General features: G+C 37.9%; 1 long non-coding RNA gene across 1 annotated transcript; it reads right to left on the bottom strand.

Annotated features, from left to right (window-relative positions):
* Positions 1-5425: 5425 nt before the first annotated feature.
* Positions 5426-6472, bottom strand: LOC149257010 (uncharacterized). Its single transcript, XR_016245900.1, has 2 exons — positions 5767-6472; positions 5426-5664 (listed from the first exon to the last, which is right to left on the bottom strand). It is a non-coding gene; the product is annotated as an uncharacterized LOC149257010 (long non-coding RNA).
* Between the last annotated feature and the right edge of the window lie 21150 nt (positions 6473-27622).

Below are 27622 nucleotides of genomic sequence, written 5' to 3'. Positions count from 1 at the left end.
AGTGATGCAAATCAAAATTTACTTCTCAAAAATAAATTGAAGGATATTAAGAAGAGCAAGGATGAGGATATTCAATCCTACTTCTTAAGGATCAATGAGGTCAAGAATGATATTTTTTCGATTGGAGAGGTCATTCCTGATAGGGAACTTACTATCACTACCCTTGGAGGACTCCCACCCCAGTGGTATATATTTAGAACCACTATTCTCAATAATGTTCGAATTCCAGGGTTTGAAGAATTAATGTCAAGATGCATTCAAGAAGAAACAAGAATGGTGGAGAAAGAAATGCCTTCTAATAGAGGCAACCCCGCTGCTTTCTCCGCTCATTCCAAAAGGAGAAATAATGCAGGGTCTAAAGGTCATTTCAATAAATCTAAGGGCAGAAGGAAGGGCAGGTGCTTTGTTTGCAATAAGTTTGACCACTATGCGAGTGTTCAAATTGTTGGGTTGTGTTATATTCTTTCCACGACTAGCCCACATAGTTAACCGGGGGTTAGAAGGGGGGCAAAGCCTCCCATTCATTGCGCCGATTGCGTAGTGGGGGGAGTCACAGGAGGTTTGAGGGGTGCAGGTAACCCCACTCTATGGGGTCCAGGGTAGTGCCCCGAAAATTTTTGGTTTTGGAACCTATGTTAGGTTGGGCGGACCCACCTATAGTTTTGTGCATGATTTTCACACATGTTTTTGGACGCGATGGTTTTCGATCCATGGTTTTGAACGTGATGGTTTTCGGTCCATGGTATTGGATGCTTCGGCATGTATAAATATGTATTGTAACATTAAAAGGAAAAAAATGAAAAATCAAGCTGGTAGTGCCGGATTTGGGTTCCAGGGGAAAATCTCTGTGTATATGTGTTTTATGTGTTATGCTCTCGCATTGTTTATTTTATGTGTTTTAGAATTCGTATGCAGGTAATTTTTGTACGGGGTTAAAACCTACATTTGGTATCGGAGTTGTTTTGACTTCAAGGGGACGCCTTTGTTGCTGAGGGGTTTCACTCGGACCTATGGTAGACCCTATTCAGTGGGAGATCTGCGGGATCGATTCTGGTGGTGAAAGAAGATGGTGAGCAGTGGAAAGATAGAGATCAAGAAATTTAATGGTCAGAGTTTTGAGTTGTGGAAACTCAAGATTGAGGATCTGTTGGTGGATAAAGATCAGTGGATCGCGATAGATCTGGGTACTAAACCAACGAGAGTGTCCGATGAAGAATGGAAGAAGTTGGATCAGAAGGCAAAGAGCACAATATGATTGTGTGTCTTAGATTTAGTATTGCTAAATGTATCAGGGGAAGCTACAACGAAGGCTTTGTGGGACAAGTTAGGGACCTTGTACCAATCTAAGTCTCTGGTGAATAAACTGTTCTTGCAGAAAAAGATGTATAACATGAGGATGAAAGATGGAGACTTGGTGACAGAGCATCTGAACACATTTAATACTGTGGTAAGTCAGTTATCATATGTTGATATTAAAATTTCAGATGAAGATAAGTGCATTAGTTTGTTGTCTTCTCTACCAGATTCGTGGGATAGTTTGGTTATTGCAATAGGTAGAAATGCAACTGCCTTGCAGTTTGATGAAATAGTCCCATCCTTGCTGATGGAGGAAATGAGAAGGAAAAATATGGAGAGCCAGAATGGTGATGCCTTGTCTGTACGAGGATGGTCCCAGAACAAAAACAAAAATAAGTCATCGAGTGGGAGATCTAAATCTAGAGGGAGATCTAAATCTCCAGGAAAAGCTGTAAAAGTGGTGTGTTGGAAATGCAGAAAGGAAGGGAACTACAAAAGGGACTGTAAATCTAAAGCTCCTAATAAAGGAAAGGGATCTAATGATGCTTCTTTTGCAGAGGCGAAAACCACCTCAGATGAAGGTGGGGATGTGTACTTGGATTCTTCAAGTACACATGTAGATCATGAGGCATGGTTGATTGACTCAGGTGCATCCTTTCAAAGATTTAAAGCAAGCCTAGTGGTTAAAGTTTTTGGGCAAGAATAAGGTTTCACACAATTTTTCTTTCTAGTTGTCAAAATGTCATCAATACAAGTAGTGCTTAGCCTTGTAGCTTCTCTAGATTTAGAGTTGGAGCAATTAGATGTCAAGACAACCTTCCTATATGGATATTTAGAAGAAGAGATATATATGGAGTAGGCAGAAGGATTCATTACAAAAGGTAAAGAAAACTTGGTCTGCAGGTTGAAGAAGAGTCTATATGGGTTGAAAGAAGCCACTCGCCAATGGTATACAAAATTTGACTCTTATATGCTTGCTCGTAATTTAATTGTTAAATGCAAATAATTGTGTATACATTAAAAGAGATGAACTTAAAATATCTTATTATTATATGTTGATGAAATGTTGATTGTTGGGAAAGATAAGATCATGATTAATAAGTGAAAAGAAGAATTAAACAAGGTCTTTGCAATGAAGAATTTAGGACCAACAAGGAAGATTTTGGGATTGCAAATTATATGTGACAGAAAAAGAAAGAAATTATGGTTGTCACAATAAAAATACCTTGGAAAAGTATTGGAAAAATTCAATATGGATGATGCAAAACCTATAGGTACACGTGACTTGTTTCTCGTTTCAAATTAACATCTAAACAATGTCCCACTACTACTGAAGAAAAATAAGAAATGTCCAAAATTCCATATGCTTCTGTAGTAGCAAGCCTTATGTATGCTATGTTACGCACTCACCCTAACATTGCACATTCAGTGGGAGTAGTAAGTAGGTTTCTTGCAAACCCAGGCAAAGAACATTGGAATGCAGTTAAGTGGATCTTAAGATATATTAAAGGATCAGTTGACTGTTGATTGTGATTTCAAGGTACTAATACCTTGTTGGAAGGATTTACAGATGTTGATTTCATCGGGAACATGGATTCTAGAAGATCCACAATAGGTTACATCTATACTTTTGCAGGGGTTGTAGTTTCATGGGTATCTAGACTGCAAAAGGTGGTGGCTCTTTCTACCACATAAGATGAGTATATGGCAACAACCGATGCATGCAAGGAAACGATTTGGATGAAGAGGTTCCTAGAGGAACTAGGCTTGTAGTAAGAAGAGTATGTATTGAATTGTGATAGCCAAAGTGCACTCCATCTTGCCAAAAACCGTGTTTTTCACTATATGATAAAGCATATAAATGTTAGATACCATTGGATTCATGAAGTGTTAGATGATGGGCTACTACGGTTGGAGAAAATACACACAGAAGACAATCCAATTGATATGTTAACAAATTTTTTGTCTAAGCAAGATATTTGTAGAACCTTGGCTAGGTTGTAGCAAAGATGACATGAGAAAGATCTGTAACATAGAGACAGATATTTATTTGGTCTCAAGTGGGCAGTTGTTCTATGTGAGACCAAATAAATAAAATAAAAGTATAATGTAATATTATGACTTCTTCAAACTTCTCAAGGAAGTCTATAGCCATGGTTTTGGGTTCATGGTTTTGGACATGTGGTTTTCATAGAATATAGTATTGTGGCAATAATATTTCCCTAGATTATTCTACTAGAGATTATTTATATGTACTCTTGGTTAGACGTTAGGTGTTTGGAGTGAGAAGGCAAAAGTATTGGAGTTGAGCAAATGATTATAAGTTTTTTCGTTTAATAAAAAAGTTACATCTTTCCACGTGGTTTGGTTGTGTGAATTCTTTTTATATTATTTTTCAGATCTGGATTTTAAAGTAACATGTTGTTACAGATCTACTGCACTATTCACAGATTTGATATTCATTATTCATAGATTTGATATTTATGTTAGAGATCTAATGCATTACTAACATGTTCTACTGCATTATGCACAAATTTGATATTTATATTATGGGATGCATTACACATAGATATGATATTTATGCTGGAAATAATTTGTTGACTGTTTTAACATTAGGGCCTCTTTGTAGATCTAGATTGGACTACATGAACACAAAGAAACCTCATAAAAAAACCAGATCTACAAAAAAAAATGTTGCCTCCTACCCAAATCATAAGTAATTTGATTCCAGCTTACAACAGATCTCTAAAAACAAACAAGGAGTTTATAGTCAACGGATCTCTTAAAACAAACAAGGAGTTTATATTCAATAGATCTCTTAAAACAAACAAGGATTTTATAGTCAACGGATCTCTTAAAACAAACAAGGAATTTATAGTCAACGCTCTGATACCATGTAAGTGTGAGAAAAACACGCCAGAACCAGAGTGCAAAACCTAAAATACTTTCCATAAGGCGAGAATATTGAAAAACAAAGTGGTGACTTTATTTCTTGAGTAAAAAATGTTTACAACAATCTAATTTATAAGCACAATAGAAGCTTCTTCCAATAGCTGGAAGGAAAGTCTTACAATGTAAGACATAAAGATGTTACTAATTCCAAAACTTCTTTATTAAAACTGTAATGATTACTCTGTCATTTTCATGAATGGGGAAAGAACTTTGCTAAGGGTAATCTCATTACTATGAGTGTGATTATTAATAGTTGGCTCTATATTGAAATCTATTGGGAATGAAATGATTTGTTTTTAGTTGAAATTCATGTATCTGCGAGATAATTCACCAAAGGTACCTCTCGTGCAACAACAATGAAACCATTGTGAGGTATTGAGTTGGGTAACTTTGTATTGCATCCCCTATGTAATTCAATGGAAGAATGAATGATTGTGTAAGTAATGTAGTAAAATCTGTATTATTGATTATTTTCATTGGGATAAAAAAAAAAGACATAATGGCGATTTTAAGTTTCAGTTGGGATTTGGTATCTTGATTTAAATCCGTAACAGTTAATAATAACAACAAAAGGCAATGTTTTCTTAATTTGAAGTTCAAGGCCAAGGGGGAATATAAGAGGAATAAGCTCAATATGGAATGTTTCCTATAATCCAAGAGTTCAAGAATATGAGATTGGGAAGAGTTCAAGAATATGAGATCGGGAACTCTAAAATTTAGCAGAGTGGTAACATGGGAATGGTTCATAAACTAGGGATGTTTAGCCTGCGTGCTTCACAGACACTAATTTTCAGTGGAAAATAGCTTTTGATCTCTGTTTCTCAGTCTTGTATAAGATCTTTGTTCTCTGTGCAATTTGAAATAAATTCAAGGTTGGCAGGAAAAATAATTAACTTCCCATCTCTGTTTCTCTGTCATGTACAAAGATATTTGTTCTTTGTAAAACTTGAAATGAATTCAAACCTGGCAGGAAAAAGAGTGACTCTATTTTTGTGATGGGTCACCTTGCTGGGTGCTTCTAATGGTGGCTCTTCAGGTCTAGTTTCAAGACTTCACGAGTTTGAATGCGATTAGAAGTCAAGGCCAGTTCCAGCTTTATGCTATTGCTTCCACAAATCCCCAAGTTGAGCAGACGTTGTTTCACCAATGACTTCAATAACAACAAAAGAAGTAGAAATTAATCTTGAGAAAATAAAATATCATGATAGTGGAAGTTACCCATGTTCTATTATGAGCATATGGTGCAATTCTGGGCTGGTACGATGGCTCTGTATTGATATTTTTATCAGTAAGCCAAAGGAGAGCAGCCCTCATCGGTCTCCAGCGTCTAAACCGCGTCAAATCTTTGGAACCCCCACAAGCTGTAACCCAACAATTGAACTATAATGCATGAACCGAATCAAGGTCCACCTGCATCTATTGCCATTAAAGACCCAGTGAGCTATAAATCAGATATGATTGAATTGGGCGCAGGCCTGAACCGCTAATAAACAATCCGAGAGGCTAGAAATTACTGACCTGAATATTATGACAAAAGGCATAAGAATTTGTGTTTCTATAATGATGAAGATCCACATAGAAGACTCAGGAGATTGAAGAGGTTTTGAGTAACTTCTTGTTGGCCTTCCAACTTGGTCTTGGGTTATGGCAATTCGTAAAACTCACAACAGTAGTGGACTCGTACAAGGCGGATTCGAATAGATGTTATCTCTACTACATTTCCCCTCTTTTAATCATTACTGCCACATTTACCAGACTGGGTTTTCAAGGATGTAAGTTAAAGACCTGGACTGGTAAATGTTGGAATAATAGGATCTTTGAAGATTCGGCCTGGTGCGTAAGCTGCGGAGAGGGCAAAGGGTAGCAGACACAGCAACCATACAATTCCGCATCGTTCGAACCCTCCACTCGGTGAACTTCACGAACTGCCATAACCCATGGCAAAATTGAAAGGTCAGCAAGAAGTTATTCAAATTTTTCTGAACTTCTTCCCTTACCAGACTTCGCCTGCAAACGATGAACAACCAGCTACTCAATCTGTGTGTCCATGTGTCTCCTCATCCTCTACTTCTTATCCTTTACTTCAAAGGCACGCATTTATATTTTTCCGCCTTCTTCTCTTTCCATGATTCCTCCTCCTCCTTTGTACATAATGCCTTCTACTTTTTCTCGAACAGCATCTTGGTACGCACAGTATCATAAGACCGTCCGTGTCTTCAGACATTAAAATATGAAAAGGCATCTTCTCTTTAATCAACATCACCAATTGCGATATTTGTGACCGACTGCAAAAATATATACCTTGTGTCCCATCTTCTTTCACTTTGGCGAGAAAGAAAAAACCAAAACACCATTTCTTTATTTGTGATCGACTGCAAAAATATATACCTTGTGTCCCGTCTTCGCTGCATTTCTTTATTCACATCATCTTTAATTGGTCACCCACATTGTCTTTATTCTTGTCATCATCTTTCACCTTGCTAAGAGGCCAAATGTCCATTAAAAAAAAAAACCCTCCAAAAATAATGATGGAGACCAAGCACCACTTGGAAAACTCATACAATGACAGAAATTTGAAGACTCATAGAATGAGCTTATTCATTACACTGCAATACACATATATTTATACAAAATTCACTACAGCGATTCACTTACTGCTATTTATTATCTATCTAAATCTGCCGACTATAGTCGTTCTACGCCGACTAACACGCCGACTATAGCCGCTCTACGCCGACTAACACTGATGACTACGCCGACTATCACCGTCATACGGTCAGGCGTGATTAATGTTCTAACACCTCCCCTTAATTACGACGACCTAAAATTTAACTTCCTTGCTGGTCTAAGTCTCAGCTAGGCTTACAACAAAACATTTCATTTTTGCCTTCTTATTAAAGGGTCCATGCTTGTTCCTTTTCCTTCGCTGGTGAAGTTTCATCTTCACCTTTCTGGGTTTCCTTATGAAATTCCTTTGCTCCTTGCTTACGTACTTATCGTCAACAACCTCTTCTGGATTAGGATGCAATGCAAGATCCCGAACAAGGTAATCTAATTCATGTTCTCCCCACTTTCCATTAGGAGCCATCAAAATGCAGTCATCTTTGAACATGAGCGGCCTCCGAACATCATCCATGGTAGTATCCTCAGCAGTAGCAGTGATCTTGAAAGCAGATCCAATAAAACTTCTAACAATTGGGTTATGAGAGAAGCAAGTTTTACTTTGAGTGATTTCTTCAACAACATGACATTGTTTGTCCAAGAACTCAAAAATACTGCCAAACCCAAATGGGTTCCTGAGAAAATGATCATTGAAAGGATCATTGTCAAAAAATTCTTAAAAGATAGACATATCAGCTATCCTCCAATGGCGATTACTATTAACTCCAACTTACAGCACACAACCAAGCCCTCCTTTGCACAGCTCACCAACGCAGAGCTCACAGCTCTTTACTAGCACTCGGCCTCGGCGTTCCACTAGTCTCCATAAGGTTGTAACCCTCGGCAGCTTCCACAAAGCCTTTACACAGTGATCACACCCTCAGCTTACCGCAATAGACTTCCTCTCACTAGATCAAAACCGACTCTGTAACGTATAGGTCGCCACACCACACATAGGTTGCCAGACCAACAGTTTGACTCCCCATAGACACACAAAACATGACCTCTTCATGCCACAACTAAACGAGCCAAACTAGAGACACAACTCTTGCAGGAAGCCTATTTCATACAGGCTCCAATCGCTAAACGAAGCAGCTGCTATTCTCGTCTGGGTGGCACACAATCCACCACTTCACATACGGTGGATATAACAACAATTCTATGCGCCAAAGAACTAACGCACAACTCCAACTCAGAGGCTCCAAAGCTAGCCTCACATGCTCTTAAATTTTTCTCGCTGGAACTCGTAGTTCCCATAATAGACACAACTAAACGCACATCATTGCACGCATTCAAATATGCAACACCCAACAACTAAGCTTCCATGCACAAGGAGCAACAACTCTTCAAATAGAAGACTGAGCCCTCAGCTTTTCACTCCACCGAGCCCACTCGACTATGGCTCTGGTACGCAGAGGCAGATTTCCCTCGCGTAGCCCTTCAAGCAAGCAACAGCTCCACGGGGCTCTAGATAGGGGCACGCCTTCCTCCTCATGGTTTACAAAACACTGCTCTTACACACAAACAAACCTCACCAGGTGGAGTGCAAGTTCACAGCAACGCTACCGCCTCACCATTAAACTCAACACTCAACACAGCTCACCTAACTTGCACCACCGAGCTCACAACTCCAACAACTGAACACTGATATCTCCTTTCAAATGCTCTCTAACAGAGCTTCACCACACATTCGATGAACCTTTCACAACAACAACGCAGTCTCCACAGGTAATGGCAACTCCACGACTTTGCAATCTTCCACTCTTGGCAGCAACGCTCGCCGAGGCAGCAAGAGTTAAATTGCAACTTGCTGAGCCAATAACTGGCTGAGCACACAACTCCCAACTATATGAGCACACAACTCCACCACATGCACAGCTCCCAACTCGATTTCTTGACCCGCTCTCACACGAAAGGTTTCAACACATCCTGTCTGCAACACGGCGATTTCTCAAACTCACGCACAACAGGCTCCCACACTCACAAATACAGAACACTCCTCTTACTCAGAAAGTGAGCGGAAACGTAGTCGGTCAGACTCGAACACAACAATGACTCGCACAGCCTCATGCCTGCTCTATGACCTCACAGCTCACCTGAGCTCTGATACCATGACAGAAACTTGAAGACTCATAGAATGAGCTTATTCATTACATTGCAATACACATATATTTATACAAAATTCACTACAGCTATTCACTTACTGCTATTTATTATCTACCTAAATCCGCTGACTATAGCCGCTCTACGCCGACTATAGCCACTCTACGTCGACTAACACTGATGACTACGTCGACTATCACCGTCATACGGTCAGGCATGATTAATGTTCTAACATACAATACATTTCAAACAACATCTGTAATCTGCATACTTGCCACAACTAAAACAGGTTTTCTCTTTGTTATTTTTTATATAAATAACTCTGTGTTAAAAAATATTACATTATAAATAATGATATTATTATATGCAATAACTCATTCCATTCTTAGTCAAGTTTGGTTTTGACTTAAAAATATTTGCATATTTTCTATGTGCTTTGCTTTCATCTTATTGATATTATTGTGTAATGATAGCCGCTTAAATCACTTTGTAGGCTAGGTATTTATGGATTCTCCACGCCACAAATCACATTCTCGAGCCGAGTTGAAGCATAGTTAATAAACGTGTTATTAATGCAAACACATAGCATCTCATGCACATTTTTCTGTACAAAATCCACATCTTCATTACTACATGTCCATTACTCTTACAACCAAATTAATAAATGTGTTGTTAATATGAACACATGGCATTTTATGTATAAAATCTATATCTCTATTATTCTCATAGTCACAACTCAAGGTGAACAATATAGAAAGAAATAAAGAAAGAAAATTCTTTTAACATCCACAAGGCTAAAGATAGCCTATGTGACATATTGTTTCTTCATCTCCTTGATGTATTCAACCTTTTTTCTGTGAAGCCTCACAATAAATGCTCCTAGCTTCTTAACAAACCCCTTGCTAAATAGATTATCCCAAGAGCTAGTTGCCATCATATCTGCATAACTTTCCCTGTTGTCTTTGAAGGCCTTGTAGGAATTTACAGGGTAAGTTCCTCATACAGAACACCAAAGGACACCGCTCATAACCAGATCGCAGATCAATACACCAGTATTTTTGACGTGGTTAAAACCCTCAAAGAGGGAAACAGTCCACGGCCTGAGCCAACGCGGCCACTTCAGGCAATTTATTAATAAAAGAATGAAAATTTACATATGCTTCTCTCATGCACGGATTACCCTACAAATGACCCTCCATGCGCTTTAAATAGAAATCATGGACCAATTGGGTGTCAAGCCACGGATCAAGTGTCGGTAATACCAAGGAGAGAATGAACCGTCGGATCACTACATATCGTGACCATCGGATTGTAAGTTACAAAATGTACAACGGTAAAGAAACACACTTTACCTAACTCTATACTAAACCAAGTTGTACTTAACTATTTCCTATGTGTCGGAATATCCTAACATCCCCCCTTAAGAACAACTTGGGATAGGATTGAAGGATTTACAAATATGACACAATAGGAGAAGGAAGGAGGCACTAGAGCCTATCCCCCCTTAGTGACAACTTCCTGAACTCCAACCATAAATCGAAGTTTAGTGAACTTCGCCTCTGTGAGAGCCTTTGTGAAGATGTCTGCAACTTGATCATCTGTTGAACAATATTGCACTTCAAGAACATGGTCGTGAATGAGCTTTCTGATGAAGTGCATGTGTAGTTCAATGTGTTTGCTGCGCTGATGTTGGACTGGATCTTTGCATAGCTGAATGGCACTTTGATTATCACACCAAAGTGTAGTCGGATGCTGCTGCTCAAAGCCAAACTCTGACAGGATCTGACGAAGCCACAAGGCTTCCTTACTAGCTTCTACGGCACCACGATACTCTGCTTCTGCTGATGAAAGAGAAATGGCACATTGTTTCTTGCAAGCCCATGTAATAGGTCCTGAACCAAGAGTGAACACATAACCGGCAGTAGACTTCCGATCATCGGGGTCACCAGCCCAATCGGAATCAGTGAAACCAACCAATAGAGGAGATGCTTTGGCACTGTAATGAATCCCAAACTGAACTGTACCTCGAACATAATGAAGTATTCTTTTAGCTGCTTTCCAATGACTTTCACGGGGGTTTTGCATGAACCGAGCAACAAGGCCAACAACAAAGGAAAGGTCAGGACGAGTATGGGTTAGATACAAAAGTTTTCCTACAAGTTGACGGTATAAGGTAGCATCAACTTTAGGAGAAGTACAAGTGACTGAAAGTTTGACTCCAGACTGAAAGGGAGAAGGGGCTGGCTTACAGTCTTCCATGTGAAAATGACATAGAATATCACAAGCATACTTGGACTGGGAAAGGGAAATACCCTCCTTGGATTGCAAGACTTGAAGACCGAGAAAATAGTGTAAGTGTCCTAAGTCTGTCATTTCAAATTTCCTTTTAAGGCTAGACTTCACATGGTTTATAAGGTTGGGATCACTACCAGTAAGGATAAGATCATCAACATAAAGAACAAGGATGATAAGAGAGTTGCCCACTTTCTTGGTGTAGACAGTATTGTCAGAATGACACCTAGAAAAGCCAGATTCTAAAAGAAAGCTATCCATTTTGGCATACCAAGCCCGAGGAGCTTGCTTGAGACCATAAAGGGATTTCTTAAGTCGACATACAAGGCTGGAGTCTGTTTGTATGAAGCCAATGGGTTGTTCCATATAGATTTCTTCATGCAAGTCTCCATGTAAGAAGGCAAATTTAACATCCATCTGATGGACTTCCCATTTGAAAGAGGCAGCGAGGGAAAGAACAAGGCGGATAGAGTTCATTTTGGCAACAGGGGAGAAGGTTTCAGTGTAGTCAATGCCTTCAACCTGTGAAAAACCCTTAGCAACAAGACGAGCTTTATGTTTATCAACTTTCCCATCTTGTCCATACTTGGTTCTGTAAACCCATTTGCATCTAACAAGTTTTCGTCCCTTTGGTAGAGGAACAAGATCCCATGTATCATTTGCCAATAATGAATGATATTCTTCATTCATAGCTGCTTCCCAATCTGGATGGCCTGAAGCTTCTGCAAAGGTGTCAGGATCATAATTTACTGGAGCTTGAGCCAGTAAAGAAGAGGCTCTTTCAAACTGAGAACGTGTGTGTCGCTGATCTGTAGGATCACCAGCAAGATCACCTGCTACATCTCGAGTAGCACGAACCCATTTTGGAAGCTCAGGAGCTGAAGGAGGATCCTGAGATGGTGGGGGAGGATTGTCATCCTCACTTTCATCATCTGAAGAAGAAATGTTTTCAAAGGTAGAAGAGATAGGGAGAGGTGGCACATCTGCCGGACTAGGCTCGCAGGCCGATATATTTTCATCAAATTTTACATCTCTTCTAATGATAACATTTTTGGACTTAAATGGAATAAGTCTATAGCCTTTGACATCTTCAGAATATCCAACAAAAGTACATTTTTCACTCCTAGGTTCTAAAGCTTTATGCTTTTCATCTAGAATATGGGCCCACGCTTCACTTCCAAAAACACGAAAGTGACTTACATCTGGTTTGATTGAGCTCCATGCTTCTTCTGGAGTGATATTCTTTAAAGCCTTAGTAGGAGTGCGATTTATTATGTAATTTGCACAGTTAATTGCTTCTGCCCAAAAACTAAGACCAAGTCCTTTAGATTGTAGCATACAATTAGCCATTTCCTTTAAGGTGCGATTCTTCCTTTCAGCTACACCATTTTGTTGTGGAGTATATGGAACAGTATGTTGCATTTGAATTCCATTCTCAGTGCAATAGTTGATGAATGTGTTTTTAACATATTCTCTGCCATTATCAGATCTTAACTTAAGAATTTGATGTCCAGATTGTTTTTCAACAAAGGCCTTGAAGGCTAAAAAAGTGTTAAATACTTCACTCTTGAGTTTTAAGAAGTATACCCAAGTGCGTCTGGAGAAATCATCAATGAAAGTTAAGAAATACTTGCAGCCAGAGAATGACACAACTGGAAGTGGACCACATAAATCACTATGCACAAGCTGTAAAGGGGCTGAGGCGTGCCAAGAGGCACGTTTTTCAAAACTGTCCCGATGATGTTTTCCGAGTACACATCCGGAACAAACACCATCTCTGCAAGATACCATAGGAAGACCTGTCACCATATTTTCTTTACATAGATGCTGAAGGGAGCGATAGTTTAAGTGACCAAATCGCTCATGCCAAAGTTTGCTCACTTCATCGTTATGAGCAACAAATACTGAGGGAAGATTTGATGACCCAAAGTTGTGAAACTTATACAACCTTGTAGAATCATCATCAATGCCAGTAGCCAAAATCTGTTTAGGATCTCTTAAGTCCTTGATTACAACATCATGCGGTGAAAATTCAACGATTTTACCTTCACATGAATGAGTTATCTGATATACAGATAGAAGGTTGCAGGATAAGGTTGGAACACATAATACATCATTAAACTGACCATTGTCTAGATGAACAGTTCCAGTCCCTACAACATTAAGAGATCTATCATCACCAACATATATATTTTTGGTGTTACAATCATTTAAAGAAGAAAACATGGCTTTGTTTTTGGCCATGTGATAAGAAGCTCCAGAATCAATGAGCCACTCGTGAGAATGAGAAGAAGAAGATACATTTAATGCATAGCCAGACCGAGATGCTTGACAACCACATGCAGAAAGTGCCATTCCTGAAGATGAAGTTGAAGTTGAATATTGCCCCAAATGGATGTTATGCTTATTCATTGTTGCTTCCAAGGCTTCCATCTTCTTAAAGCATTTTGATTCTAAGTGGCCATCTCGATTACAAAAATTGCAATGTCTATCAGTCTTCTTCCCTTTGTTTTTATTTGTCTTATCATTTTGTTGAAATGATTTTTCATTTTGGGGCTGAAATTGCTTAGGACCCTTGTTTGGTTTAGGACCATTCTTTTTAGGATATGACTTCTTAGGATTCTTTGAATTTGGTTGCTGTTGGGCGGCTAACGCTTTCTTGGAAGAGTTTCCAAGATTAAGAAGACCAAGGTGTAAGAGTTTTTCTTGTTCTCTTATTAAAGAATCACAAAAAGAGTCAAAGGAAGGGGACTTGTAGTCTGTTCCTTGAGAAATGAAGGCTTCTCTTGTAGAATGGAAGGTGGAAACAAACACAGAGTAGGCTGGTCCCAACTTTGTAAGAATGGAATAGATAAGGTTACTATCTTCTTTCTTAACTTTAACACCTTCCAAGAGATATCTAAGGGTCTTGAACTTGGACAAGAAATCTTCAATGCAAGAAAAATTATTAGGGTCCAATGTAAGCAACTCATTTTCAAGTTGATGGGCTCTAAGTTCATTTTTAATCCCAAAGACTTTATTGATTTGTTTCATTGCTTCATCAGGAGTATCAAGTTCTGCAATATGGAATCTAAGATCTGGAGAAATAGACATCCCTATCAATCCACGTGCTTGATCTTGCCTATTTTCCCATTTAGCAGCCTTATCTTCATCCTTCGGTTTCTTTTCTTGGCCTGAGGCTATTCTGTAGAGACCTTTACTTCTAAGTAAATCCTCAATGTAGGCCAACCATTGGAAGTAGTTGGTGTTGTCAAGGGTAAATTGGTATTGACTTTCCATTTCAATGAAAACTGAAGCTAAAGATGCTGAAACTAAGTGTTCCAATGGATAGATCTTGAAAAATTAGGCTGGTTTAAAAAAAACGGCTCTGAAAACGGCTTCCGGATGAAGAAGTTATGGCTTCTTGAAAAAAAGTTGTTGAAGTTGCCGACGAAGTGCGGGAATGTGGGGGAATGAAAATGTCTGCCCCCACAAAATGGAGACTTGAACCCAAGACCTCTACTCTCTTAAAATAGCTTTGAACCAATTGATCTATACAAAAAATTTGAGAGAGAGAGAGAGGGGGGGGTGCTTTGGGTTGTGTGCTTGCTTTGAGAATGCTCTTTTTCCCTACAAAACAAAAAACACAAAACCCAACACGGACATGCAAAGAAAACGAACCTTACGGCTCGAAGTTAGCTTTAGCCGAAAAACTAAATATTTTAAAAAATGAACCCTGCGGCTCAAAGTTAGCTTTAGCCAAAAAACTAAATATTTTTCTCAATGTTTCTGATTTTCTGAGATCACACTAAGGCGCATGGAAAAGAGCATATGCATGAGAAAAATCCTTCCTTTCTGTTTCTGATTTGCCCAGATCGCACAGAGTCGCAGGGCAAAGAGCATACGCAGAAATGAAAGGTATAGATCCGGTAATAAAAAAAGCTAAATAAACCGAAACCGAAATAAACAGAGAGAAAATAACAGTAAACTGCAAATAAACACTGTATACCTCCAGATCTTAAAACTGACGCAGCTAGGGCTACCGGAAACCTTTTCGCGTGAAACAAAAGGGGTTCCTCACTGGAACAGATGCTCCCAACACAAAAGAGCAGTCCTCTCGGCCTGAAAGTAGTCAGAAACAGCAGATCTAGGAAACGGTAGTCGGATGCAGTTCTACCAACTTCAGATTTGGATCACCAACGGACGCGGCCCTCAAATAGCTCTGATACCATGTAGGAATTTACAGGGTAAGTTCCTCAGACAAAACACCAAAGGACACCGCTCACAACCAGATCGCAGATCAATACAACAGTATTTTTGACGTGGTTAAAACCCTCAAAGAGGGAAACAGTCCATGCCCTGAGCCAACGCGGCCACTTCAGGCAATTTATTAATAAAAGAATGAAAATTTACATATGCTTCTTTCATGCACGGATTACCCTACAAATGACCCTCCATGTGCTTTAAATAGAAATCATGGACCAATTGGGTGTCAAGCCACGGATCAAGTGTCGGTAATACCAAGGAGAAAATGAACCGTCAGATCACTACATATCGTGACCATCGGATTGTAAGTTACAAAATGTACAACGGTAAAGAAACACACTTTACCTAACTCTATACTAGACCAAGTTGTACTTAACTATTTCCTATGTGTCGGAATATCCTAACAGGCCTCACATTCCAAAATGAATGTTTTTTTGTTTCCACTTTTCTAGAAAAACAAAAAATGCATACTCTTTCCTCCCACTCTTCTTTTGGCTTTTTCCAGTGCCCTATTTCACAACAGAGTTGATGTGAGAATTAGTCCTTAACTGAGCAATAAGAATTTTGGCTCTCCAAGAGATATTGGCCTCTATGTATGCTTTTGGTTGATGACTATGAGTGGGATTAAACACTTCAATATAGTACTTTTTATTTCTTCCTAGCTCCTTATCCCAAATACGCTTGTGGAGCTTATCCATAACAAAATATTTTATACTTTTGTTGTTTATGGGAAATGTGTTCAAGAAAATACCCCATTTACAAAACTATTTGTTATTTTGCTGCATCCAAGACTTTTTTTCTGTTGCACAATATGTCATTAAAGACAACCTTAGGCCATCTACCCTCTTCCATTTGCTCAATTTTTTTTAAATACCTTATGAATCGCACCATAGCAATTGCTTCAATAGGAGCAACCCATGTTTCACTTAACAAGGTAGCATAAAGAACTACACTTTTAAACTTGATTTTGTTTGATTTTGTTTGTAGAAAAATTCAATATGGATGATGCAAAACCTGTAGGTACATGTGACTTGTTTCTCGTTTCAAATTAACATCTAACAACGTCCCACTACCATTGAAGAAAAAGAAGAAATGTCCAAAATTCCATATGCTTCTGCAGTAGCAAGCCTTATGTATCCTACGTTATGCACTCACCCTAACATTACACATTCAGTGGGAGTAGTAAGTAGGTTTCTTGCAAACCCAGGCAAAGAACATTGGAATGCAGTTAAGTGGATCTTAAGATATATTAAATGATCAATTGACTGTTGATTGTGATTTCAAGGTACTAATACCTTGTTGGAAGGATTTAGAGATGTTGATTTCATCGGGAACATGGATTCTAGAAGATCCACAACAGGTTACATTTATACTTTTGCAGGGGTTGTAGTATCATGGGTATCTAGGCTGCAAAAGGTGGTGGATCTTTCTATCACATAAGATGAGTATATGGCAACAACCTATGCATGCAAGGAAATGATTTGGATGAAGAGGTTCCTAGAGGAACTAGTACTGTAGTAAGAAAAGTACGTATTGAATTGTGATAGCCAAAGTGCACTCCATCTTGCCAAAAACCATGTTTTTCACTATAAGATAAATCATATAAATGTTAGATACCATTGGATTCACGAAGTGTTAGATGATGGGCTACTACGGTTGGAGAGTGTTAGATGATGGGCTACTACGGTTGGAGAAAATACACACAGAAGACAATCCAATTGATATGTTAACAATTTTTTTGTCTACGCAAGATACTTGTAGAACCTCGGCTAGGTTGTTGCAAAGATGACATGGGAAAGATCTGTAACATAGAGATAGATATTTATTTGGTCTCAAATGGGCAATTGATCTATGTGAGACCAAATAAATAAAATAAAAGCATAATGTAATATTATGACTTCTTCAAACTTTTCAAAGAAGTCTATAGCCGTGGTTTTGGTTTCATGGTTTTGGACATGTGGTTTTCATAGCACATAGTATTGTGGCAATAATATTTCCATAGATTATTCTACTAGAGATTATGTTGGAAGTTTGACAACAAATTATGTAAATTTGGGTAAAAATGTAACAAGTTAGTTTTATACCAAATCATCGGTTATGTAATTATGTTAGAAGTTTGACAACACATTATGTAAATTTGGATAAAAATGTAACAAGTTTTATACCAAATCATCGGTTATGTAGTTGAGGCACATATAAAACCAAATGAATGCCCGAACTATTATATGGAGAATCATTATTGATTGAATAGAGATTCCAATCCCTTACCTCGTGGATGTTTCCTTGACACCCTGTCAAGGTTTTACCACGTAAATCTTGTGTTGCTACTTGTGTGTTTGAATTCAGTTTTCAGATCAGTTATATGCTTTTCTTGGTCAATGTATAACTAAATGTTTTTCCTTCTTTACTCATTTTCCCTATTCGAACTACAAATGGTATCAGAGCAAATGCATTCAGTTGAGTCCTGCGTGAATTTTTTTTAAGGCGTTTGAGCATTTGCAGTTTATAATTATTTTTTGAAGGACACGTCATTGCTGAAAGGGCCTGTCTACGTGTGAAGGCAACACGGAGGCTTATTCTTCTACGTTGACTCTGTGGTGAGGATGCAGAGCATGAATTGAGTGCTGTGTATCCTACGTGAAGGAGAGATTCACCGCCTGCGCGAAGGAGAGGTTCACTGCCTGCGTGAAGGAGAGGTTCACTGCCTGCGTGAAGGAGAGGTTCACTACCCTGTGCCATTGCTGCATGGAGAAGCCCATCTGCTTGCGTGAAGGAGAGGAGGATGAGCCTACCTACAGACATCATTCCTGGAAGACCAGAGCTGACCATTGCTGCGTGTTATATATATATAAAAAAAAGGTGACCAGTTTGCGTACAAGAAAAAAAATCTCAAGGACTCTGCCAGTTCTGGAAAGTCTGCAAGAGTCTATTGCTGGCTTGGAGGTGTTGGAGAGTGTGCGAGAGTCTATTGCTAGCTTGGAGGTGCTGGAGAGCGTGCAAGAGAAATTCGTTGAAGTTGATCTCTGCATATGCATGGAGCAGTCTCTGCGTGCATAGAGTCTGGAACAGTGAAGGAGGTGTCTGGAACAAACCCTCTGCGTGTCCATTGAAGGGCTACGTTGACTGCGTGCTACCAGAGTAGAGCCTGCGTGCTGCCAGAGGCCTGGCTTGTGGATCCGGGTAATTTTTTGTTAAATTTTGAGAGAAATTTTTTCCAGAAATTTGTGAAAAACAAAAGGGTGGATTTTTTTAAATTGAAGGAAAGATTTCATTTAAATTGAAGAAAAAATAAATCAAAGGGTTTCTTCCATTAAATTGATGAAAAGAAAACAAAGGATTTGAAATAAAAATCTGTTGAATTGGGGAATTATTTTTTTCATCAAAAGTTTTTTTAAGAAAGGGAAAAAAATATAAACCCTAGTTGAAAGATTGAAACCCTAGGAAGGAAAAATGGCCAAGATGTCAAATGCAAAATTCGAGGTGGAGAAATTCACCGGCAAGAGCAACTTTTCTCTTTGGAAACTGAAAGTTAAGGATCTGCTTGTGCAACAAGGGTTGCACAAGGCATTGGATGGGGCAACTAAGAAACCTGCAACCATGACTGACTCAGACTGGGAGGACTTGAATGCCTGAGCTCTCAGTACCATCAGGTTATGCCTGGTGGATGAAGTTCTCTTCAACATTATTGAAGAGAGTACAGCTTCAGGTTTATGGGAAAAACTAGAAAAACTCTATATGACAAAGTCGTTAACCAATAGAATTTATCTGAAAAGACAACTGTACAGTCTTCAAATGAAAGAGAGTTCAAAATTTGCAGAACATTTGAATGTTTTTAATACACTTATATGCCAATTAACAGATATGGAAGTTAAAATTCAAGAAAAAGATAAAGCCATAACCTTGTTGTTTTCTCTTCCCGAATCATGGGATCACTTCGTAACTTCAATCAGCTTGAGAACCGCTGATTCTTTGAAGTTTGAATCAGTGGTGGAATCTCTCTTGTCTGAAGAAGTACGAAGGAAATCCAGTGCTGAAACAACTGCATCAGAAGCCATGACAACTAGAGGACAGGCAAAGGAAAGAGGAGAAAAGACAGGGGGGTCTTCTAGATCTAAATCGAAAGGAAAGAAGTGTAAGGCAAAATGTTGCCACTGCAATAAAATTGGACACCTGAAGAAAGACTGTTGGAAACGAAAAGAATCTGATAACCCGCAGAAGGAAGTGAATTAGGTTGATTCAGGTATGATAGATGAAGTTTTATTTGCTGAAGAATTATGTATGATAGATGAAACTTCACCGGAATGTAATGTCTCTCAGGGTTTAGAAAGCTGGTTGTTAGACTCTAGTGCTTCTCATCACATGTGTCCACACAGAAATTGGTTTACTTCGTATGCAAATGTAAATGGTAGTTCTGTGTTTATGGATAATAATGTGTCATGTCATACTATTGGGATGGGAATATCAGGATTAAGATGTATGATAACACAGTTAGAACATTAACTAGTGTTAGACATGTACCTTATTTGAAGAAAAATTTGAATTCTTTGGGAGTGTTGGATTCAGATGGTTATAAGTTTACAGGTCAGAATGGTGTGTTGAAAGTCTTTAAAGGAGCCCTAGTGGTTATGAAAGTAGAAAAGGTTGGAAATCTTTCAGGTTAAAAGGAAGTACTCAAGTCAGTGAAGCAACGGTTGCGTCAGAAAAGGAAGAAGTAGGTACTCGTCTTTGGCATGAGCGATTGGGTCACATGAGCGAGAAAGGTCTTAAGATACTGATGAAACGTAAATCTCTTCTTGGTCTGAAATCTTTGAACTTAGATTTCTGTAAACATTGTGTGTATGAAAAACACTGTAAACAAAGATTTAAAACTGGAAATCATAATAGTAAAGATATTTTAGACTATACTCATTATGATCTGTGGGGACCATCTCCTTTTGTATCATATGGAGGTGCTATATATTTTTCAATGTTTATTGATGATTTCTCCCGTAAAGTTTGGGTCTTTATGCTAAAAACAAAAGCTGTTGTATTCAATGTCTTTAAACAATTTAAAGCAATGGTAGAGAAAAGAACAGAGAAATCAATTAAATGTTTAAGAACTGACAATGGTGGTGAATTCACTTCAATATAATTTGAACAATACTGTAAGGATGAAGGAATCATTAGACACAAAACTACTATTTAGACTCCTTAGAAAAATGGTGTTGCTGAATGTATGAATCAGACTCTTATGGAAATAGGCAGAAACATGATCAACAATGCTAACTTGCAAAAGGAGGTGTGGGCGGAAGCAGTATCTACTGCTTGTTATATAGTTAATAGATCACATTCAGTAGAAATTAGTTGTAAAAATCCTGAAGAAGTTTGGAAATGTCAGTCTTGTGATTATTCACATTTAAGGATATTTGGCTGTGATGCTTATTCTCTTATTCCTAAAAATCAGAGTTCAAAATTAGATCTAAAATTGAAATGTTATGTCTTTGTTGGGTATGACTATGCAGTGAAATGATACAAGTTGTGGGATCCTATATTGTGGAAGATAGTCATTAGTAGAAATGTAACATTTGATGAATCTTCTCTTTTAAAATCAAATGTTGAAAGAATTGAACAGGAACAAGTATCACCAAATCAACGAGTTCAGTTGGAGGCTAGACCTTTTGGTGACAATCAAAAGGAAGGAGAGACTTCTGGAGAAAAACGTGTTGAAGATACAAAGGAAGTTGTTGAAGTTCCTAAACTAGTTCCGCAACCAGTTACTCTAAGAAGGTCTATAAGGGAAAGAAAAACTCCAAAAAGGTATGAAGATTCTGCTTCATCTTTTGCTTTGATTACTGAAGATGGGGAACCTTCTTGTTATCAGGAAGCAGTAGATGATACAGATAGCGAAAAATGGAAAATGGCTATGAAAGAAGAAACGAATTCCTTAGCCAAGAACAATACCTGGGATCTTGTAGAACTTCTTGAAGGGAAAAGTGTTTTTGGATGCAAGTGGGTCTTCAAACTGAAATAGAAAGTTGATGGAAGTGTCGAGAGGTATAAGGCGAGATTAGTAGCAAAAGGGTATTCTCAGGTTGAAGGTATAGACTTTCATGAGATTTTTTCTCCAGTTGTAAAACTTGTTTCTATTCATACTGTGTTGGCACTAACTGCATTACTTAATCTTGAGTTAGAACAGTTAGATGTTAAAACAACTTTTCTACATGGTGATTTGAATGAAGAGATATATATGGAACATCCATAAGGTTTTGTACAAGCTCGTAGCAGAAGATTAGTTTGCAAGCTCATGAAATCATTGTATGGTCTGAGGTAGTCTCCCAAACAATGGTACAAGAAGTTTGATTCCTTCATGGTGAGCCAGAAATTTATAAAAAGTGAGTAAAATCATTGTGTATACTTCAAAAGTTTCAATGGCATATTCATTATCTTAGCTTTGTATGTTGACGATATGCTTATTGCAAGCAAAAGCATGGAAGAGATCAACAGGTTAAAAGCTCAGCTCTCTAGGACGTTTGATATGAAGGATCTTGGAGCAGCAAAACATATCTTGGGCATGGCGATATACAGAGACAGGAAAAATGGTAAGCTTTGGTTATCATAGCAGAAGTATGTAGAGAAAGTACTTGAAAAGTTCTGTATGAACAATGTGAAACCTGTTAATGTTCCATTAGCTTCCCATTTTAAGCTTTCTTCGGTTTTGAGTCCTAGAACTAATGAAGAAAAGCAATATATGTCACATGTACCATATGCAAATGTTGTAGACAACTTAATGTATGCGATGGTATCTACAAGACCTGACATTTCACATGCAGTTGGAGTTGTCAGCAGGTTCATGGCAAATCCAGGTGAAGAACATTGGCGAGAAGTGAAATGGGTGCTTAGATAGCTAAGAGGCACAAGTGACCATTGCATCATCTTTAGTGGTAGTGAAGGATCTGTCTGCGGATATGTAGATGCTGATTATGCAGGTGATTTGGACAAAAGAAGATCTACTACAGGTTATGTCTTTACTCTTGCAGGTGGAGCAATTAGTTGGGTGTCAAAGCTTCAAGAAACAGTTGCTTTGTCCCCTACCGAAGCTGAATACATAGCTGCTTCAGATGCCAGTAAAGAAGCAATCTGGTTAAAGGGTCTGCTTGATGAGATTGGAAGGATGCAGGAGAAAGTGAATGTACTTTGTGACAGTCAAAGTGCTATTCACTTGGTCACAAATCCTGCTTATCACAGCAGAACCAAGCACATTGATGTAACGTATCATTTTCTGAGACATGTGATCAATGGCGAAAAAGTAGCTCTTCAAAAGGTCCATACAAGAGAGAATTGTGCAGACATATTCACAAAGCCAATTACAGTAGAGAAGTTGTGATGGTGTTTAGCTTCTCTTGGCTTGCAGAAAAGATGGTGAATGGGCATGGGCAAGGGATTAGGAAAATTGTTGTCAAGGTGGAGTTTGTTGGAAGTTTGACAACAAATTATGTAAAATTGGGTAAAAATGTAACAAGTTAGTTTTATACCAAATCATCGGTTATGTAACTGAGGAGGCACATATAAAACCAAATGAATGCCCGAACTATTGTATGGAGAACCATTATTGATTGAATAGAGATTCCAATCCCTTGCCTCGTGGATGTTTCCTTGACACCCTGTCAAGGTTTTACCACGTAAATCTTGTGTTGCTACTTATGTGTTTGAATTCAGTTTTCAAATCAGTTATATGCTTTTCTTGGTAAATGTATAACTAAATGTTTTTCCTTCTTTACTCATTTTCCCTATTCGAACTACAAATTATTTATATGTACTCTTGGTTAGAAATTAGGTGTTTGGGGCGAGAAGGCAAGAATATTGGAGTTGAGCAAATGGTTGTAAGTTTTATTGTTTAATAGAAAAGCTACAACTTTCCACGTGGTTTGGTTGTGTGAATTCTTTTTATATTATTTTTCAAATCTGGATTTTAGAGTAACATGTTGTTACAGATCTACTGCATTATTCACGTATTTGATATTTATGTTATAGTTCTATCACATTATTCATAGATTTGATAGTTATGTTAGAGATTTAATGCATTACTAACATGTTACAAATCTACTGCATTATTCACAAATTTGATATTTATGTTATAGATCTATCACATTATTCATAGATCCGATATTTATATTATCGGGCGCATTACACATAGATATGATATTTATGTTGGAATAATTTGTTGAATGTTTTAACATTAGGGCCTCTTTGTAGATATAGATTGGATCACATGAACACAAAGAAACCTCATAAAAAAACCTAGATCTACAAAAAAAATGTTGCCTCCTACCCCAATCATAAGTAATTTGATTCTAGCTTACAACAAATCTCTTAAAACAAACAAGGAGTTATAGTCAATACTCTGATACCATGTAAGTGTGAGAAAAACACCCAAGAACCAGAATGCAAAACCTAAAATACTTTCTATAAAGCCAGAATATTGAAAAACAAAAAAGTGACTTTATTTCTTGAGTAAAAAATGTTACAACAATCTAATTTATAAATACAATAGAAGCTTCTTGCAATAGCTAAAGAAAATTTTTAGAATGTAACAAATAAAGATGCTAATTACTAATTCCAAAACTTCTTTATTAAAACTGTAATGATTACTTTGTCATTTTCATGAATGGGGAAAGAACTTTGCTAAGGGTAATCTCATTACTACGAGTGTGATTATGAAAATTTTTAGAATGTAACAAATAAAGATGCTAATTACTAATTCCAAAACTTCTTTATTAAAACTGTAATGATTACTTTGTCATTTTCATGAATGGGGAAAGAACTTTGCTAAGGGTAATCTCATTACTACGAGTGTGATTATTAATAGTTGGCTCTATATTGAAGCCTATTGGGAATGAAATGATTTGTTTTTAGTTGAAATTCATGTATCTATGAGATAATTCACCGAAGGTACCTCTCGTGCAACAAGAATGAAACCATTGTGAGGTATTGAGTTGGGATCGAAATCTCTGAGTGAGTTTGTAGTGCATCCCCTATGTAATTCAATGGAAGAATGAATGACTGTGTAAGTAATGTGGGAAAATCTGTATTATTGATAATTTTCATTGGGAAGAAAAAAAGACATAATGGCGATTTTAAGTTTTAGTCGGGATTTGGTATTTTGATTTAAATCCGTAACAGTTAATAATAACAACAAAAGGCAATGTTTTCTTAATTTGAAGTTCAAGGCCAAGGGGGAATATAAGAGGAATTAGCTCAGTATGGAATGTTTCCTATAATCCAAGAGTTCAAGAATATGAGATTGGGAAGAGTTCAAGAATATGAGATCGGGAACTCTAAAATTTAGCAAAGTGGTAACATGTGAATGGTTCATAAACTAGGGATGTTTAGCCTCCGTGCTTCACAGACACTAATTTTAAGTGGAAAATAGCTTTTGATCTCTCTTTCTCAGTCTTGTATAAGATCTTTGTTCTCTGTGCAATTTGAAATAAATTCAAGGTTGGCAGGAAAAATAATTAACTTCCCATCTCTGTTTTTCTGTCATGTACAAAGATATTTGTTCTTTGTAAAATTTGAAATGAATTCAAACCTGGCAAGAAAAAGAGTGACTCTATTTTTGTGATGGGTCACCTTGCTGGTTGCTTCTAATGGTGGCTCTTCAGGTCTAGTTTCAAGACTTCACGAGTTTGAATGCGATTAGAAGTCAAGGCCAGTTCCAGCTTTATGCTATTGCTTCCACAAATCCCCAAGTTGAGCAGACGTTGTATCACCAATGACTTCACTAACAACAAAAGAAGTAGAAATTAATCTTGAGAAAATAAAATATCATGATAGTGGAAGTTACCCATGCTCTATTATGAGCATATGGTGCAATTCTGGGCTGGTACGATGGCTCTGTATTGATATTTTTATCAGTAAGCCAAAGGAGAGCAGCCCTCATCGGTCTCCAGCGTCTGAACTGCGTCAAATCTTTGGAACCCCCACAAGCTGTAACCCAACAATTGAATTATAATGCATGAACCGAATCAAGGTCCACCTGCATCTATTGCCATTAAAGAACCAGTGAGCTATAAATCAGATATGATTGAATTGGGCGCAGACCTGAACCGCTAATAAACAATCCGAGAGGCTAGAAATTACTGACCTGAATATTATGACAAAAGGCATAGGAATTTGTGTTTCTATAATGATGAAGATTCACATAGAAGACTCGGGAGATTGAAGAGGTTTTGAGTAACTTCTTGTTGGCCTTCCAACTTCCCCTTGGGTTATGGCAATTCCTAAAATTCACACCAGTAGGGGGTGGTCGTACAAGGCGGATTCGAATGGATGTTATCCCTACTACCTTTCCCCTCTCTTAAGAATTACTGCCACATTTACCAGACTGGGTTTTCAAGGATGTAAGTTGAAGACCTGGACTGGTAAATGTTGGAGTAATTGGATCTTTGAAAATTTGGCCTGGTGCGTAAGCTGCGGAGGGGTCGAAAGGAAGCAGACACAGCAACCATACAATTCCGCATTGTTCGAGCCCTCCACTCGCTGAACTTCACGAACTGCCATAACCCATGGCAAAATTGGAAGGTCAGCAAGAAACTATTCAAACTTTTCTTAACTTCTTCCCTTACCAGACTTCGCCTGCAAACGATGAACAACAACCTACTCAATCTGTGTGTCCATGTGTCTCATCATCCTCTACTTCTTATCCTTTACTTCAAAGGCACGCATTTATTTTTTCCGCCTTCTTCTCTTTCCATGATTTCTCCTCCTCCTTTGTACATACTGCCATCTACTTTTTTCTGGAATACCATCTCGTTACGCACAGTATCATAAGACCGTCCATGTCTTCAGACAGTAAAATATGAAAAGGCATCTTCTCTTTAATCAATATATACCTTGTGTCCCCTCTTCTTTCACTTTGGCGACAAAGAAAAAACCAAAACAGCATTTCTTTATTTGTGATCGACCTGCAAAAATATACCTTGTGTCCCATCTTCGCTGCATTTCTTTATTCACATCATCTTTAATTGGTCACCCACATTGTCTTTATTCTCGTCATCATCTTTCACCTTTTACCCCCGTGCTAAGAGGCCCTCCTTGTCCATAAAAAAAACAAAACCGCCAAAAATAATGATGGAGACCAAGCGCCCCTTGGAAAACTCATACAATACATTTCAAACAACATCTGTAATCTGCATACTTGCCGCAACTAAAACTGGTTTTCTCTTTGTTATTTTTTATATAAATAACTGTGTTAAAAAAAATTACATTATAAATAATGATATTATTATAGGTGATAACTCACTCCATTCTTAGTCAAGTTTGGTTTTGATTAAAAATATTTGCATATTCTCTATTTGTTTTCATCTTTATTGATATTATTGTGTAATGATAGCCGCTTAAATCACTTTGTAGGCTAGGTATTTATGGATTCTGCGCCGCACAAATCACATTCTCGGGCCGAGTTGAAGCATAGTTAATAAACGCGTTATTAATACAAACACATAGCGTCTCATGCACATTTTTCTGTACAAAATCCACATCTCCATTACTACATGTCCATTACTCTCACAGCCACATTAATAAATATATTGTTAATATGAACATATACTCTCACAGCCACATTAATAAATATATTGTTGATATGAACATATGGCATTTCATGTATAAAATCTATATTTCTATTATTTTCATAGCCACAACTCAAGACGAACAATATAGAAAGAAAGAAAGAAAGAAAGAAAAATAATTTAACGTCCACAAGGCTAAAGATAGCCTATGTGACATATTGTTTCTTCATGTAAACCCCGGCAAAAATAAACAAATATTCCAGACCAGAAAATGGTTCCAGACCAGACAATCACCTCCGGACATTAAAATTTGATCTCCTGACTCTAACACTACCTGAACCAGCCTTCCATCCTTGACTTATACTTCAACACAGCACATTCCTGCTTCAAACCAGGAAGTTCCACCTGAAACCCACCCAACCATCCGAGCTCAGACCATCATCCCTTTGCCATATTGTGACTTCCTGCTCTCTAGGACAGTTTAACGCATGATGTTAGAATGTCAAGAGCAAACTCAGCTTGACCCT

The sequence above is a fragment of the Pinus tabuliformis genome, chromosome 6 (genome assembly GCF_031772625.1).
Source record: "Pinus tabuliformis cultivar Carrire ecotype Pingquan chromosome 6, CPIR1, whole genome shotgun sequence".
Taxonomy (NCBI): Eukaryota; Viridiplantae; Streptophyta; class Pinopsida; order Pinales; family Pinaceae; genus Pinus; species Pinus tabuliformis.
Note: the sequence above shows the minus strand (reverse complement) of the source record. Positions and strands in the feature narration are given on the sequence as shown.